The sequence below is a fragment of the Peromyscus eremicus genome, chromosome 16_21 (genome assembly GCF_949786415.1).
Source record: "Peromyscus eremicus chromosome 16_21, PerEre_H2_v1, whole genome shotgun sequence".
NCBI lineage: Eukaryota > Metazoa > Chordata > Mammalia > Rodentia > Cricetidae > Peromyscus > Peromyscus eremicus.
Genome location: NC_081432.1, coordinates 6,580,609 through 6,598,043, shown reverse-complemented (window position 1 = coordinate 6,598,043; position 17,435 = coordinate 6,580,609). Strand labels below are relative to the sequence as shown.

Below are 17,435 nucleotides of genomic sequence, written 5' to 3'. Positions count from 1 at the left end.
ACTACATCTCAACCTAGTAGTGTAACAGCTAGCACCTATGACACAATGAGTGTGTCTGCATAGCTCGTTCACATCAGTCCTCAGGAAAACGCTGAAGCAGAGGCAACACTACTTAGTTTGTAAGTCATTAACAGCAAGTGAAGAGCAGAGCAATCTGGACTGACAATAGCTCATGGACAGGCAGCACAGGGTGTAGACGGGAAGCACCAGCTCACAGCAGGAAGAGCCCTCCAGGTTAAGCCCCACCCACTTCCAGCACTGTTTCTTTTGTGCATTTCTCCTAGCCACTTTCTTATTCAATGTTTTGACATTTTCAAAATGATTTCTTTATCTCAATATTATTGTATAGTATTTATCAAAAAAATGCTACATAGAATAAAATATTCCCCTTTATATTTTATAATATAAAGTATAAAATATTTTTATACCATCTCATTAGTACTCCTATGTCAAAGAGTACTATGTCTTTCCCATAACTGTTTACCACACAACTGGAAATGTTATAAGGCCCAACAAGACATGAAACAGAATCTAGTGCACTGAACTGAAATCTAGTACATTCCTCAATTCCTCAAAACAGGCACAAATTCACTGAAGCACAAGAACCTGCCACACTAATTAAGCATCATTTCTTCCTGCTGGCCCCATGCCTGCCTCAAAGCATCCCTTGCTCATTCGTTTCATCCATTACCTACTTTCTGACTAACACCAAGAAATAATGGGGCTGGAGCGAGGGGACTGAAAAAGCTCAGAAGTCCACACAGAAGGTGAAGGAGTAGAGTGAGGTCAAAAGTGAAGGAAAAAGCAAAGTGAGGCCAAGAGACTGAATCCTAGAACTCTTCCTTGAAGGCAGTGAGAATGAAAGGTCCACAGACAGCTGATCAGGGACTAAAAGTTTGATTCATTTGTTTCTCTACAATTCTGAAATAAATGGGAAAGATAGACATTTCCAAACAAATTCATTACAGTACATGAAAAAAAAATCAGGAATAACTGTCTACGTTTTACTGGTACTGTTAATGGAATATTCAAAAATACAAACTTATCAATTAAACCACTTCATGGGTGCTGCTCATTTTCAGCTGTCCTCACTATCAATGCAGGGGGAGTACCTGAAAGGCGACCAGCTGGGAAGAAAGGAAGCTTGTTTTTAAAGACTTGATATATAACGCCAAATTCTCACAGTATAGCACCCTGTGCATCCCCACAGCCCACCACACCCATGTATAAGAATCATGGTACTTTTTTGTCATTTACCAGCAAGATAGAAATACTCTGCTGAGTAATCACCGAGAAAATTCAAAGTTCAAAATAAAACGCCAAATTTGCACATAATGCAAGTTATGTACAAGCCTTGATGGGAGGATGGAGGAGAGAACTTGAACAAACCTTTGACACAGATGTACAACAACCAAGTCTCAGCAAAACTGTGCCTCCTGCCCCATTTTAAAAATGACCTTTTTACATACTTCTTTAAAAAGATGGCTTTTAATCAGATGGTAAACTAAATAAACTGAGCTTAAATAAAACAGTTATAAGACATTGCTTCTTGTGAGTTTATAACCATGTAAGAATAACTTAAGAAAGAAAGACAAGAATCATGGTTACACCCATCAGTCTTACACAGTTTACAGGTCCCAAGATAAAAATGGGGCTCAAGAAATGTCAACTGCATAAGTGGACAGATAATTGAGATTCTCATTTTTCTCTCTCCTTCCTTCCCCCATCACCTCTCCCTGAAAAGCCAGGGCTGTTGAAATGGCTGAGCAGTTAAAAGCATTTGTTACAATTCCAAAGGACCAAGTTCAATTCCCAACACCTACGTGGTGGCTTACAAACATCTGTAACCATGGTTCCATGATATGCAACATTATCTTCTGGCAGACACCAAGCACACACACGGTGCACAGATACACACATGCAGGCAAAACACCCATATACAATAAATAAATCTAAAACAAAATGCCACCACTGGGTCATATTTAAAATACCAACCAATTACTATTGTGAACTGCTAACAATTCAGTGTGCCTTTGTGCCTTGTGGGTTACCATTTTTATACACGAATGCTCAAAGACCATGAATTTCTATTTCCATCATCAATAGAATTGAGAAACTTACTGCATCATTCCAATTTACTCAGTGAGGTAATCAGGCTTGCTGCAACAAGGCTTCTACATCACCACTATAGATACTAAAACTGGTATAAATAAAGGTAGGTGGAAAATCAATGGGGGACACCAAAATGTGGCTCCTGCCAGGAGTTCTGCATTCATTCTCCTAACACAGTGGGACACATGGGGATGGGCAGCTGCAAATGAGTGCTGGAGCTGGGCTTGGGCTGCATGTTACTCTGATTCATAGCTGAGTTCACCTTCTACAGCAGAACCACTAAAGGAACCAGAAATGTAGAGCTTACGGGAGGGGTTCTGCACATTCCCGCATTTCCTTTCCAGTCTTAAAACCCTAATTGCCCTTCAGCACAGATTCCAAATTCATATTCCCACTGGAAGCTTTTGTTTGGTTATTTCATACCATAAAGTACTTCATGTTTCAAGCAGTCAGTTAAAGAAAAAAAACCAGAATGTTGGCACGAATTTTCTCTCAACCCACTTACAAATAAAAAGTCATTTCCTGTATCTCAAAAGTTTGGTTCATGCAAGGGCTACATAAAAACTTCCTTTAATACAGCAGAGTTCTGAGCTTCCTCCCACCTTTCCAGTTTCTATCAGAGGCTAGAGCCCTTACCTGCTACCAACTTGGATGTCTTACTTTAAAAAGCTATAAAACAATGAGCCAGCCAATTCATAAACTGACTTTTAGTCTTCTGATTAAGATCTTAATAAAATTCTAGGAGTTGGTTGTTACCCTGGGTTAATGGTCTAAGCAAGAACTGGCTTAAGCAAGAGTTAAGTATCAATAGACTTAGTTACAAAACCTTGCAACATAGTCAGCCACCTTGCATCCTGCTTAAAGAGAAAACAGATCTCACTGGGACTGGGTTCATTTAAACTTCTTCCACAAATAATCCTTTCTGGCTTCGTTAATGATGAAGTGGGAAATTCTGGACCAGATTCTTAGCTTCTCATGCTGATTAGTTTCTCTGGTTCTTACAGAGACTGTGAACCTCACAATAGACTAAATGAAGCTGTTTTGCTTTTTGCAAGCTTCTGGACAAGTTAAACATCCTACACACCTACACCCACAGAAAAAAGGGACGGGGGGGGGGGAAGGAGGGAGGGAGAGAGAAGGAGGGAGGGAGGGACAGAGGGAGGGGGAGAGAGAGACAGAGACAGAGAGACAGACAGACAGACAGACACACACACACACACACACACACACACACACACACAACACAGACTGACTGACTGATATTGATAAACGACTCCTGTGGTCTTTGTGGGAAGCAGATAAAGTATTGTATGACTATGTATTGTTAACATGGGCACAGCCATGTCAAAAAGCCCATTGCCTCAGACCCATGGATATGACAAAGCCTTCCTGGGTCAGGCTCAGAGGCGAGAGCAAAGCCTTCCTTCCGCTGGTCCAAAAAGATTGACTTATATATGTGAAAACTGGCAACTGCAGCTTCTTCCTTCCTCCCAGGTAACTGCAACTTAAGACTGCTTCCCTACAGAGACCTCCTACCCATACCAGACAAGCTCTCCTTGTTATGCTGTACTTAATAAAACACTAGGTTCTGAGAATCCAGGATATGGAGTAAGTAGGTGCCCTCTATCAGAGGAAGGATAGCCCACTCAATCCCAGCTTTCTGGATGCATGTCTGTTGTTTCTTAAACTGTCATTTCTTCATTCCCAAACTGTCCCAGTCAGCGTTCCAGACCCAGCAACATAGGACAACACAGCAGGTCCCATCTGTGCACTTTCTCAGGAATTAAACGAAACTCTGTTTTCTGCTCTTCCTACTGTCTCACGGAACTAGCAACAGCATTCACTTAGAGCTGAACACAGAAGCCTGGGGAGCATGTCCCCATATCCTCCATTCCTTAACTCTCCATCTCAAGCCCCAGCAGGCCTCATCATTCACAACTGCTGACACTCTTGACCACATGCACGTCTCTACCACCACTCTGTCCTAATGGCTCACCTTCCAGATTTCATCAGCTCTACTTCACAGAAATTCTTGTGACCTCTCTTCGTTCACTGTAACCCATTCTCCACAAAGCAATCAGAATGATTATAAGAAACAAAGAAATAAAACTCCCATTAAAGCCCAAATTTTTATGCCAGTTCTGTACCTAAACCCTTGAATGCCCCCCTACCCCCCCCCCCCCGTTGCCTCTACAATCAAATCTAAGCATGGCTAAAAAGTGAAACACCCCCCTTAAGAGAACACTTGTGGGGAGGCTGAGATGGCTCATCAGATAAAGCATTGCCAGGCAAGTCTGGTGCTCAGAGCCTGATTCCCAGTGAAAGGAGAGAACCGACTCCTAAAAGTTTCCTCCTGCCTCCATACATGTACAGTGGCACAAAAAGTCAGTGGCATAAGCACGTCCTCACTAACACATCTCACCACACACATGCGTACACATAAATAATATAAAAATTGAGGGGAAAATGGCTTCTGGCTGCCTTTTTATCTTAAGCCACTGATCCTCCTTGCCTGTCCCTGTCTTTCCTCTGGCTTCTTTGGTTTTCTGAACACTCTAGGCTTTCTCCACATGGCATGATGGAAAACCTAACCTGGGGACCCAGACCGGAACCCACCACTCATCTTTCAACACTGCACACAAGCACTACTTCCTTGGAGTATTCAGATCACCCATGGAGGGTGGTAATATACCTAAGGGTGTGGTCTTTGTCTAGCTTTCACAAGCCCTGGTTATAAACTCAGATCAACCAAGTAAGTGTAAAGGCTTACCATATGCAGAAGGCACTTAAGACACGTATTAGACAAATGGACATCTTAAGCACTGTAGACTCAGCCCCTAACACAATGCCTGCCATATAATAAATAATCTAGATTTGTTGAGCTTAACTATTGAATTCTTGTGAATACACAAAGTTGAAGAATATCAGTTTTCTAAGACATTAATGGATTTTAAATTGCTATAAAATTTACTTATAGAAAGCAAGAAAGCTTCCACTCACAGTACAAATATTAAGTATCCCTGTCAATAAGCAGATGTCTAGGTTTACAAACTATTCCTGCCACCCCCAACCCTATAAAAACCTCCAAACAAAGTCTTCCCAACTCCTCAGTATGGGAAACTAGTGTCTCTAAAGTTGCCTCCTATATGCTCAGATTCAAACACAAAGCTGTAAACTTGTGTTGAAGAAAAGAGATGGCATTAGATGAGCTCCCAAAGCCTACCCTTCAATGCTGTTTTCAAAAAGAGTCAGCAATGTATGAAGCTGACACGGTTTGTTCCTATGGGCAATTAAACTTATTTTACAATGTGGTTTGTTCACTGAAATTATAGAGGCTAGAAACTCTTCACATCTAGGCAGGAGACTGTTCTGAGTGTGAACTAGCACAGGTGTCTGCAGGAAAGCTTGCTCCTTATACAGGCATTTATTGTGCAGACTATACAGTTTCTCATTTACAAGGCATATATTAACATCTAACATTACAGCAAATATCTAACAGTCCATTAGTATTATTGTTAACATGCACCAGAGACTTACATGCACTTACCTCTTAGTTTAAACACAGTATGTATCAAATTGTTTGTAAAAATTGAAAATAAAAGTTTTGACTATTAGGATATTAACTTAGTTTCAACATAATGTGCATTTGATAATGTACGCATATATACATACAACTTAATTACAGACCAAAGTGTAGAGTGAAAAAGTTAAAATGGTAAACAGTCAAGTTTTAAAATCTAAAAAAAAACTGCTGTGTTTTGAGACTTTTGTTTGGTATTGGGGATATGGCTCAGTGTACAGCACTTGCCTTCATATGCAATGACCTGGATCCCATCCTCAGGACCAACATCCCCTCCAAATAAAGTATTCGTTTGTTTTCTTATAGCTAATCCTGGTCACATTAGAACTGGCCTTCCTCAGTCTATTAGTTGGTGTCATTCATTAACAACCGAAATGGCACAAGTGTAGTATGGCCCTAACAGCTGTAGAGGTTGGAGCCTGAAAGATTTTTATCAGCCCAAGCCTAAGGCTTCAAATGCACGACAAAGATGCTCCATAAAGAACTAGAAAAGCATTTGGGAATAAGTTAGAAATGAAAGGTAGTCCTCTTTAGAAGTTCACTGTTTTTATAACTGTATCCAGTTGTTAGCCTTCATTCTGATATAACTTTACTGTGTTTGCTTGAGACAAGGTCTTACTCTGTAGCTGGCTTAGAAGCCAAAATGCAGACTTGAACCCAACAGCAATTGTCTTGCTTTAGTCTCCCAAATGCTCAAACTGCAGGCACGTGCCACCACATTTAGCTTAGCCTTTCTTTCATGGACAGGAGAAAGGACAACGATTCCCATGGGGACTTCCCCTCGTCAGGAAAGGGAGTGTGGTGGTAACAGGTAACGGAGTCCCAGGACCTGCTCACTAGTGCCTCCTCTTTCTTCTTCGTCCTTCTCTCTCCAGATGTGCTTTCTGACTTAGAGATCTCCATATTACAGTTCTCAGCCTCCTCATTCACACAAGCACCACAAAACACATCTTCAGTCACCCTCCATCCCACTAGGGACAGCACTTCTCCTCATCTACTTCCCATGAAGTGGTGGGTTACTTCTGACATACACTTCCACTCAAACTTGGGAAAAGTTCAGCACAAATTACTATTCAAACATGACCAAGCAATGGTATACCTTAAGAACAAGTTTTCCCAGAAGTAAATTGGCCAATTCTGTTTTAAACTAAAAGAAACTGTATTAAAGGATGAAATGATATATCTGCTAACAATTTCCCCCATTTTTTTTTTAAAGAAAGTGACAGTTTTATTTCTTATTGTGACTATATAGATGTAAAGGGGTTTGTTTAGAGAAGGCTACTATGATATTCATAGTATCAGGGTAACTGTTTTACCAGTGATACCAGGGTGGCAGAATATATGGTCTATGAAATTCATAATCCCAGCAAGTATCTAGTAAGAAAGAGTTCCACTGTAGTTACAGAGAGGCAGTAGCACAAGAGAAAGAAAATCCCATGTTTTTTCAGCTGAACATTCCATACTTTCAGTGTGTGAAGAAAACTGGTATACAATTATTCAAAGCCTGGTTCTTCCTCTCAAAAGCTATGTGACCTCTAACCACTAACCTTCCTGTTTCAGTGATCTTTCTCTATGAGAATGATCATTTTAACCACTGAGACCCAGGCTTGAAGTGAGAAAAGCTGTGTGGTTGAAGAAGAAGTATATATGGACAAGCAGCTAGTGTTGTGAGCTAAGACTGTTCTCTTCAGAGACTCCTACAGGGATTAGCTAACCCTTGCCACGTGCTGTACCTAATAAACACACTGAGGCTCCAGTGCTGGCAGGACTAGGTACCCTCCATCAGAGATGGTATACCCACCTGACCCCACCTTTCCTGTGTCTGTCCTTTCCTCATTCCCTCACCCCTCCTAGCCAGTGTTCCAGGACCCAAATTGCAGTGTGCAGTACTGAATACACTGAACGACTAATAGTAAATACTAAAAAAAGTCATCTAGGTTTTGAATATCTAAGAATCCCAAAGTTCTTATAACAGCCAGTCTAAGCTAATTTAACAAATGACCTAAAATACAGAGGTTTCCTAACAACAGTGGTTTGTTATTTATGCTTCTATCACAGAAACTCTACGACCTGTATGCAGTGTAGGCCAGGTGAATGAGTGTCCTGATCAGAATGCTCTGGTCAAGGGAAAAGGAGACACATGGCACCACACAGCGGCTTGTAAGGTTTTTGTTATTAAGTGGCATATGGGCTTCTCATTCAAATGCATTGGTTAAAAAAAGTCAGTGCTAGTGATATCATGGATACTGGAGGAGAATCTACAACCACTGATTTACTAAACCAACATAATTCCTAACAATAATCTCTAAACATTTGTTCTTACATCCACAGGTAAGTGTAGCAGTCTTCACCCCTCACCAAGGAAACTTCTCTTCTTAACAGACAGAGACCACTACAGAAAACAACAACAATCAATATGCAGGTGTGGAGCCCAGTCCCAATGGAGACATCTACAAAACACTCTCACACCTAAACTCAGGGAACACTGTCAAAAAGGGGGCAGAAAGGCTCTAGAGCCAGAGGATTGGGGGTGTTGCTATGAGACTGTGTCTCTTAGCAACACCAGACGCCATACTGGTGAAGTCTCATCAACATGACCAAGTATGAACTGAACAAGAGACAACAATAAACTTGCCCAACTGGAGGGGAAAGCCCATGAGGCCCCAGTCATACACACACAAAGAGCTGCAGGCAACTGAGCAAAGCCTGGAGCAGGAGAGGAGGCCCTCACCAAGGAGCAGCATACCAATTGTCTACCCTGTGCCAAATGGTCAGCCCTGAAAACATACATGTAAGTGACATTATATTGACTGAACCAGTTCTATCTGGGAATATGAAAATACACACACACACACACACACACACAAATACATATATGCATGCATTAACAACTAATGAAAAAAAAGAGACCATGAATTTGACCAAGAGTGGAGATGGGTATATGGGAGGGTTTGGAGGGAGGAAAGAGAAGGGAGAAATGTTGTAACTAAATGGGAATCTCAAAAACAAACAAGTCACATGTCCAGACCCAATGATGGAGGCCTTGTAAGAAGTGGCACTGAGAAAAGCAGCCAATAGATCGGAGCAACAGCAGCAACCTGTGCACAGGAGCGCTACACTGATGTGATAACTACTGTACACAATACTGTACACACACACAGGCACATTCGCATCGCAGAGGAAAGAATACAGCTATTCTATTTTCAAAAGTGTCACAGACAAAAAGAGCCTCAAAGAAATTAGACTGAGTTTGATGTAAGTCAGACCTCAAACCAGGCTATAACAGTGATTCTGATCTCGACTTTGGCTGTTCTACGATGTATGGACAGGAGATAATCTAAACTTTCTATCAGGATCATTAAGTTCTATTACAACCTTGTAACATCCAAGTATGCGAGTACAGTAAGCCATACTAAACCAATGCTTGCTTATTGACAAGGTCTCATTTGCGACTACTATGGTTTCCAGGCAATGTTCTAAAGGATCTGTAAAATTCTTTGACTGATAGTCTGACTCTAAACTTTGTGCTTTGGCTTTGTCATGCTATGTTGATCTTACTTTGGTTATGTCTAACTGGCTGCCACTCAAGCTACTAAATGAATGTATTAAACACTCAGTTCACTATAAGAGAGAAACAGGCTATTGGTATTCCAACGTGGTGCACCTACATCCATATAAAACCTGAGAAAACTTTAAAAAGATTCTAAACACACAAAAATGGAGCCAAACATGGCTTCCAAGTCTCGTGTTTCTCATACTGGCCGCAGTACCAAGATGCGTCTCCCAGCAGCTGCCTACAGGAGGAGCCAGCTGCCAGTCACAATGCACTAAGCTAAGTTACGCCAGTAGCAGTTGACATAGCAGTTTAAGATTTGTCTCATGCAATCAAAAAACAATACAGATGCTCATTAAAGACAGATCCAGATGGGAAAAAAACTTCTAAACAAGCAGTGTGTTTAAAAATGTACATAGGCTTGGGAGAGAAAAGAGAAAGGATAGAGACAGTCATTGATTAAAAAATAGTTTAAAAATAAGGAAGTCCTTTAAAAAAAATAGAGGAAAAAAATATAATAAGCCACATAAACATGGAAAATACAAGAGTCTGGATTCTGTCTGTTACTGTGTTATCTTTAGATTTTTCTGATTGCTAATAATAAAAACAACAGCTGCTAATGAGAGGGCCGGGGAGCCAGATCAGGGCCATGACAGGTTTCTAATAGCCCTGCCAGGGACCAGGCCTTAGCTTCAGTTTACTGGAGCTGGCTGGAGCTGAGCAAGCAGCTCTCGGGAAGACCACAGCTCAGAAGCAACCAATCAGCAGGTGCCCCACGGCCTTCTGCTAGCTCAAGATAGCTGTCTCTACCCTGCCGCTGTAAAGCTCCTAACCCTACCAATCCTATAACAACCCATAAAAATCCACCAATCAGCCCCCAGACTAACCTCTCCTCCCTGGAATTCCCCCAACCGCATTTAAAAAGAGCCTGGGAGCTTCTCTCAGGGTTGCCCATTTGCCACTTTGTCAGACAGTTTGACCCGAGCCTGCTGGTAATTCTTAATAAATGCTCTTGATGACTGCATACGTGAATGATGGTCTTTTGTGGGACTTCTCACAGATGCTAACACATACATTGGATTATGAAAACTGCTGGATTAAACCAACCTATATATTTTAAAAGTATCTTGACTTCAAAATGGAAATCAAAAGGTGTGATGCTTTGGGGAGAGATTATGCTTTTATTTCCATAGGAATGAGAGGCTGTGGATTCATTCTAGATTGACATGGATCAAACTTGATCGGGGAAGACACCCCACCCCCACCCCCTGAAGCTGGGAAGCTACAGACATAAAGAAATAAACCTAGAAAACCCTACAAGACATGTTATGTATATTTTACCTGCTCAAACTTAAGGAAGAAAATCTTTAACTGACTTGTGCACACCACATATTCCATACTTGTAATGTATGTTACCTTTAAAAGTTTATGTATTTTCAGAATAAGGGGACCAAACACCAATGAAAATGGATGGCCCAGGTTATCCAGCATTTCAAAATGCCTCTGTTACAGTCTCCTCAGAATTCTGCGTCAAAAATAGTTTCAAGGCTGCTGGCTGACATGATCCAACCTCACAAACTACTCCAGCCAAGACTTAACAATTATACTGATTTTCTCAAGGTTCCTCCCAAAGATATCAGTGACCACAGACAACAAGAAGTAGTCTACAGAATGATGTCCACATTCCCAAAAGATGGGTTATGGATGTTTGTTATCATTTAAGGGGTGATTGGTTACAAGTTGCTATTGGTCACAGTAAGAAAAAAAAAGAGTTAAATTCAAAGATCTCTTTCTAAAGGAAAAGAGGATAAGATATAGAAATGATGAGATAAAAGAGGTAGATTATTGAATCTACTTTAATCCAAAAACAACTATTAATCTCAACATATTTTATACTAGTATGGATTTTGGCTTATTGATACAAATTTAAAGCTAATTTTGTTATATTGTACATACATTTCTATTCTAGTTTAAGGTATTGTACCTATGCAACTCATTTAACAATGCAATGTAAATTTTTAGTCCTTGAAAGTTATTACCACAAACTATTTATGATAATAAAGAAATGTAGGTTGGTAGTCATCTAATCAAGATTATAGTTATATTAGGTATGTTTTCAAGGTCAAACAGAGAGGTATTTTAGATAGACAGGTGGTCTTCAAACACTTCAGAGACCTACAGAAAACATCAATTTTTTAATAACATAAGGCTTTTCTGGACAGTGAGACATATATGCTCCAGACAACACTAATTTACTTCAAAGAAGATGATGGACATGGTGGGTATCAAAGAAACTCTGTATTGAGTTTACTTTCTTTACGGCAAAAGCTAGCCATTTGGGCAAAGAAACTGCCCTTGTCTCAATTGTACTGTCTAAACTGGACCAGCAGGATGCAAAAGAAAGAAACTGCTAAACACTGCCAAGACAAGGTAGGATAGTCCTTCAAAATTCTCTGCTTCTCAAAAATGTCTCTCAGATATTCCATGCCTGTAGGCCAAAGATGAATGTCTTTAGATACTAAGTCCCTTATACTCAGTCACATAATACAACTTGGTTTATCTAAATTTCACTTAAAAACAAGTGAAATTTTGTTAAACTAATACATTTGGGACTATACTATTTTTACTTGCAAGCGTGGATAACGCACTCTGAATAGGAGAGGGAAAGGTAGATGCTACCCATCTGAAATTATCTTTAAAATATTGGTGGTAACAAAGGCAAATTCCTCTTGGTATCAATAGTACACAGAGTAAGTGATTGTGTTCTATGCAGGTTGAACATTCGTGATCTCTCAGTCCTATTCAATGCAGCCCAACAGCTTCAATCTTGCATCAGAGACACAGTACTTAACAATAATCCTGGCTAAGGGAACAGTAGGGTGCATTCCAGTCCTCACCATCAGTCCTTAGATTTACATACAGGGCCCCCGGTTTCTAATGAGGGATGGAATAAACAGCCATTTTCTTGGTTGTTTCCAAAAACAACTGTTCACTACTAATCTATCTACTTCAGAGCTCATTCGATGGTCACATCATTAAACCAGTTTTGCTTTGAACCCTGGCAAGCTCAGATGTCAGCTTACACTAACCCTGATGATTAGATAGACGTCTATGGTATGCATTTCTGAGTCAGAATCTTCTCTTCATCTTAGGTTACATCTGAATTTTCCCTTTGTGCAGATTTCTTCATTTAAAAAGAAAAAGTCATTGTTCTCACTCATACACATATGAATCACATACATATACATTTAACTTTAAAATTATTTACTCAAGTATTTGTTTTAGAAACAGATCATAATAATCAAATAAAAATACCAAAATCCCATTTTTTTAATGTGGGTGATTTCACAAAGAAAAGTATCAAATGTAATGGATTATAACCAAATAAAATAGAAGCCCATGTGTTTATACAGGCTCATGTTAATACCTACAACAATGATCATGGGAACAGCCTTAGAGCACCTCCACAAGGGGCCAGGGCTACACATTCCATTGTCTCTTCCAAAGCAGAGAACACACTTAGAATTATCAACCAGGGTACTAGAATTTCTAATGAGAGGCCATAGTTATGGAGGACATTTTTTCTCATTTACATATCCAGGCAAAGAATATAGGCAGAAGAAGCATCTACTAAACAGAACTGAATAGGTTTTAAGTTAAGACATGTCAGGTTTAAGTAATAGATCCAAAAATGCTCTGAAAGTACTGGACAGACACAATGATCAAAGGTGGCTAAGCAGTGCAATTCCCTACAAACTCCACCCTTCAACTGTCTCAGCACAAATCATATATATCTAAAACGATAGGCCCAGAAAAGAATGCCATCAAGACAAAAAGACAAAGAAATCTCCTGGGTGCTGGAGAGATGGCTCAGAGGTTAAGGGCACTGACTGTTCTTCCAGAGGTCCTGAATTCAATTCTCAGCAATCACAAGGTGGCTCACAACCATCTGTAATGAGATCTGATGCCCTCTTCTGGTGTGTAGGCATGTATGCAGACAGAACATTGTTTACATAATAAACCTTTTTTAAAAAAAAAAAAAATCTCCCAAACACAACCAGCCCCAAAGCTCCCATCTCATGGATGATTCCAAGTTCACTCACTCAGCTTTGTGTATGAGTAACACTGTAGTACAAACTCAAGGGAAAGGGCTAGCATGGCAAGGAGAGGCTGTAGCACATTCTCAACTTCCTCTCTAATTTGAATTTATCAATTTGATAAATTCTATTCATGTTTCCTCTTGAAAACTAAAACAGAGAATGACAAGAAAAATCACACTCTCTCCAGCAAAGTCCTTGCGACTAGAGCACTCAGGCGGTCAGGTCCTTCTGTGAGACACCTAAAGGACCAATGCCACTTCGTTCAGATGAAGGTATGTCACCCCACAAAGCTAATGGAGACTGCTGATCAGTCCTGATCTCAATCAAATTAAAACTGCAGCAATACTTTTTAATGTAATCAATCATATCCATGAAGCAGCCATCACAAATAGGAGTGTATCACTGTGTAGTGTACCAGGTCAGTTTAAACAGCAGAGTTGATGGAAATGTACATCAGTGCCCTTGGCTAGTCTGTGCGGCCCTGCAGCCTGTTTCCTGAACACAGAAACACAGGAAGGAAGCAGAGTAAATCCGGCTTACACTAGTATCAACAGTAACAAAAGGAGCCAATTAAAGCCTCTGGAATAGAATTTTACTGTACGAGTTTTTGTTAAGCTGCCCAAACTATCTACATATGAAAAGCTTTTCTGACTAGCTGATACACCAAATGACTTCAAAAAATATGTTCAGCAGATTCTGACACAAATAACTTATAGAATTATCTACAACAGTATCTTTGTTTTGGTTTGGGGTTCATTTTTAAACTGAAAACACTATGGAGGGCACCACCCACCTTTTAAACAAAGAGAACAAAGGGAGAGTGGAGAGATATCTTGCTGGTTAAGAGTACTGTTGCAGAGGACCCAAGTTCACATGGTGATTCACAATCATCCATAATGCTAGGTCCAGGGATCCAGCACTCTTCTCTGACCTCTGCAGACAACAGGCATGCATGTGATGCACATACATGCACCAGGCAAAACATTCATACACATAAATTTTTTTTAAATCTAAAAACAAAGTTTATGGAAGCAGAACAGAGATATTACTAAAGTGTATTGAACATAAAAAGTTTAAATTTTGTTTTGAAGGTTTTTTTGTTTGTTTGTTTTTTTGTTTTTCGAGACAGGGTTTCTCTGTGTAGCCCTGGCTGTCCTGGATCTCACTCTGTAGACCAGGCTTGGCCGCAAACTCAGAGATCAGCCTGGTTCTGCCTCCCGAGTGCTGAGATTAAAGGCGTGCGCTGCCTGCGCCACCGCCACCGCCACCGCCACCGCCACCGCCGGGCTATTTTGAAGTTTTATTAAGTACTTGAAGAGATAAGCTTGAAGGGATTTCCAGTGGCCAAAAATGGGCCAATTTTAGTATCAAATGACAACAAATGTAACCAAATAAAATAGAAGCCCATGTGTTTATACAGGTCAAAGAAAAAGTTCTTCCTTACAACAGAAAATACACTAACAAAAAGAAGCTACATAGCTAATAAAAAGCATGAGTGGTACCAACACTGGTAACACTTCCATGAGAAAAAAAGGTGTTTACATGGACGCAAAGTATCTCCAATAAATTCCTTGTCAATTAGAAAATGAATGCAATGACTTCACACTGCAAGCACTGGTGGACACTACCTTAGCCATATGCCTAATGACATGATGCCCTGAACACTTCAGTGATACTTCCCCCAGAACAGATTCCTTGAATCAAAAGGGGCAGGGGACCAAACACGAACTTAGGAGAGTATCATCAAGGAAGCAGCCTATACTCCTTACTATGAAAGTCAAGAACAACAAAAATAGGCTGAGGTAACACTCCACACTAAAAGAGGCTTAAAGAAACATGACAATTGAATACAGTAAATGAATTAAGACTTTGAGTTGGGCATGGACAGACACAGAAAGGATATCATTGGAACAAGTAGTAAAACTTATAGACTATGGGGTTTGATAGCAGAATTGTACCAATATTCAATTTCTGGGTTTGATGCCTATACCACAGCTATCAAGAGAGCTCTTTATTCTTTAGAAAACACATTAAAAAAATTAGAGATAAAATGAAATGTCTTAACTTCAAACACATCAGGAAAAGATGCCTGCCTGCTCAGCGCTGGCCCATTAAGCATACTCACAGAATAATGAAACAGTAAAACAAGCAAGGCTCAACCTGTAGAAAGGATACATAGGAGGCACCTTGGTGAGTTTTGTTTTTGGTTACATGGAAGCAACTTGAACATCCACTGACAGATAAGAGAAAAACTGTTACATACAACGGAATGTTGAACAACCTTAAAAAGAAAACAGAGTCTGTTGTATGCTATACTATGACTAAACTTTAAGGACATTATGTTAAGTGATATAATCTCATCAGAGACAGACACAGACACACACACACACACACACACACACACACACACACACACACACACACACGAAAGAGTGAATGATTCTGTTTACATGTGGTACCTAGAGTAGAGAAGCTCAGAGGCAGAAAAAGTAGGAATAATACCTGTTAGGATCCTAAAAAAACAGAGTAGGGAATTGTTTGATGTGATGTGTTATCAGATTTGCATGGCAAATGTTCTGAAGGCAAGTTTCAACACTCTCTGTTAAGATGACAAACTAATCTAAAACAAATTTTTCCAGAATTAAAAATGTTAAGCACATACAAGTTGTTTTATAAGTCTAACAGAAACGGCCACTTCAACATTCTCCATAGTGTTCTGTAGAAGAGGCAAATGTGCATGTACAGAAATTGGCAACAGCAGAAAGTGCAGGCTTACAAAGTGCTATCTTTAATATACTATCTCTGCATAAAATAAAACTTTTTTAGAATTTTTTCTAAAATTTGTGTGTCCACTTTTTTCTCAAACGTTTCAACTGAAATTCATCAGACTAGACTGATAATGTCCAGTGAGAGAATGAAGAGGAACAGTAAAGTTGCATAGTGACTGAGGAGTTCTTGTTGTTGCTATTTTGTTTTTACATATGCATGGTCTTCAATGCTATTGAAAAACAAAACAGAAACTCTGACAACTATGATCTGTCCACAACCCAGAGCTAACCCTGCTCTCTGTCTGCCATACTTGCACTGCACATGTGAACTGTCAGAGCGCTGTGGCTTCTTCCCTGGTACAGCCTTGCTTTGTAACAGTCCTGACCACGACTTCGGAACATCCCTGTAGGAACATCCCTGTAGGCCACGTATCTAGAGCCGCATTATCTTGACTCTTATTTGTTATGTAGACATTTTAGAGAAATGGTATTCAATTGCATGTTGCTCACTAAAACTAGCTTTCCTCAGTGCTGCGTTTTACATACATCTGTACTAAACTATATATATTTAATATATTCAATTTAAATTTCTGAAAATAATTCCATTTTATAAATTTATCAATCTTCTTGCACCTTCTGAATCAAATCACTAAAAAAACTAAAAAAAAAAATTAACAAAGAAAGAATAAGGATAGGTACGAAGCCAGGCGTAATGGCACACACCTTTAATGCCAGCACTCAGGAGGCAGAAGCAGGCAGTTCTCCATGAGTTCGAGGCCAACCTGGTCTACAAAGCGAGGTCCAGAACAGCTAGGGCTGTTAAACAGAGAAGCCTTGTCTCGAAAAACAAAATAAAAGAATAAATAAATGAATAAATAAAAAATTGTAAAGAGTGAAGAGGCCATTTAAGACAGCACAGTCTGCGTACGTTTTGAAGCTGGTCATGGACTGTCTCAGCCTTCAACTTGCTAAAAACCAATATCAGGCAAAACTCTGAGATTCTACAAACTGTCAGATCATGTCATTCTTTCCAAATAATCTCTATTTGTCCTAAAGTGAATTTCAAAGAAATAGTATACTTATAAAGGTAGATCTCATATTCTCTTTTAAAATTTATAGTTTAACAACATACAAAGAAATAGAGAAATATGTAATTGGCAAGCTCTTTGTCAAACTTAGAGACCTAACCATAGAGCTTGTTGATCCCAGACTGAGAAACCTGATGCCTTATTTCCAACCTACCCCAAATTTGTCACTTTATGCTCTGTGGTTTTACCCCCACTCTAAAAACAAACCTAGTCAGCTCTCAATTAGCCTGATCT

At 39.8% G+C, this 17,435-nt stretch overlaps 1 protein-coding gene across 3 annotated transcripts in view; it reads right to left on the bottom strand.

The window, feature by feature from the left end:
- Window positions 1-17,435, bottom strand: part of Zfand3 (zinc finger AN1-type containing 3) — a 242,145-nt gene that overhangs the window by 75,942 nt on the left and 148,768 nt on the right. The gene's annotated exons all lie outside the window — the stretch shown is intronic.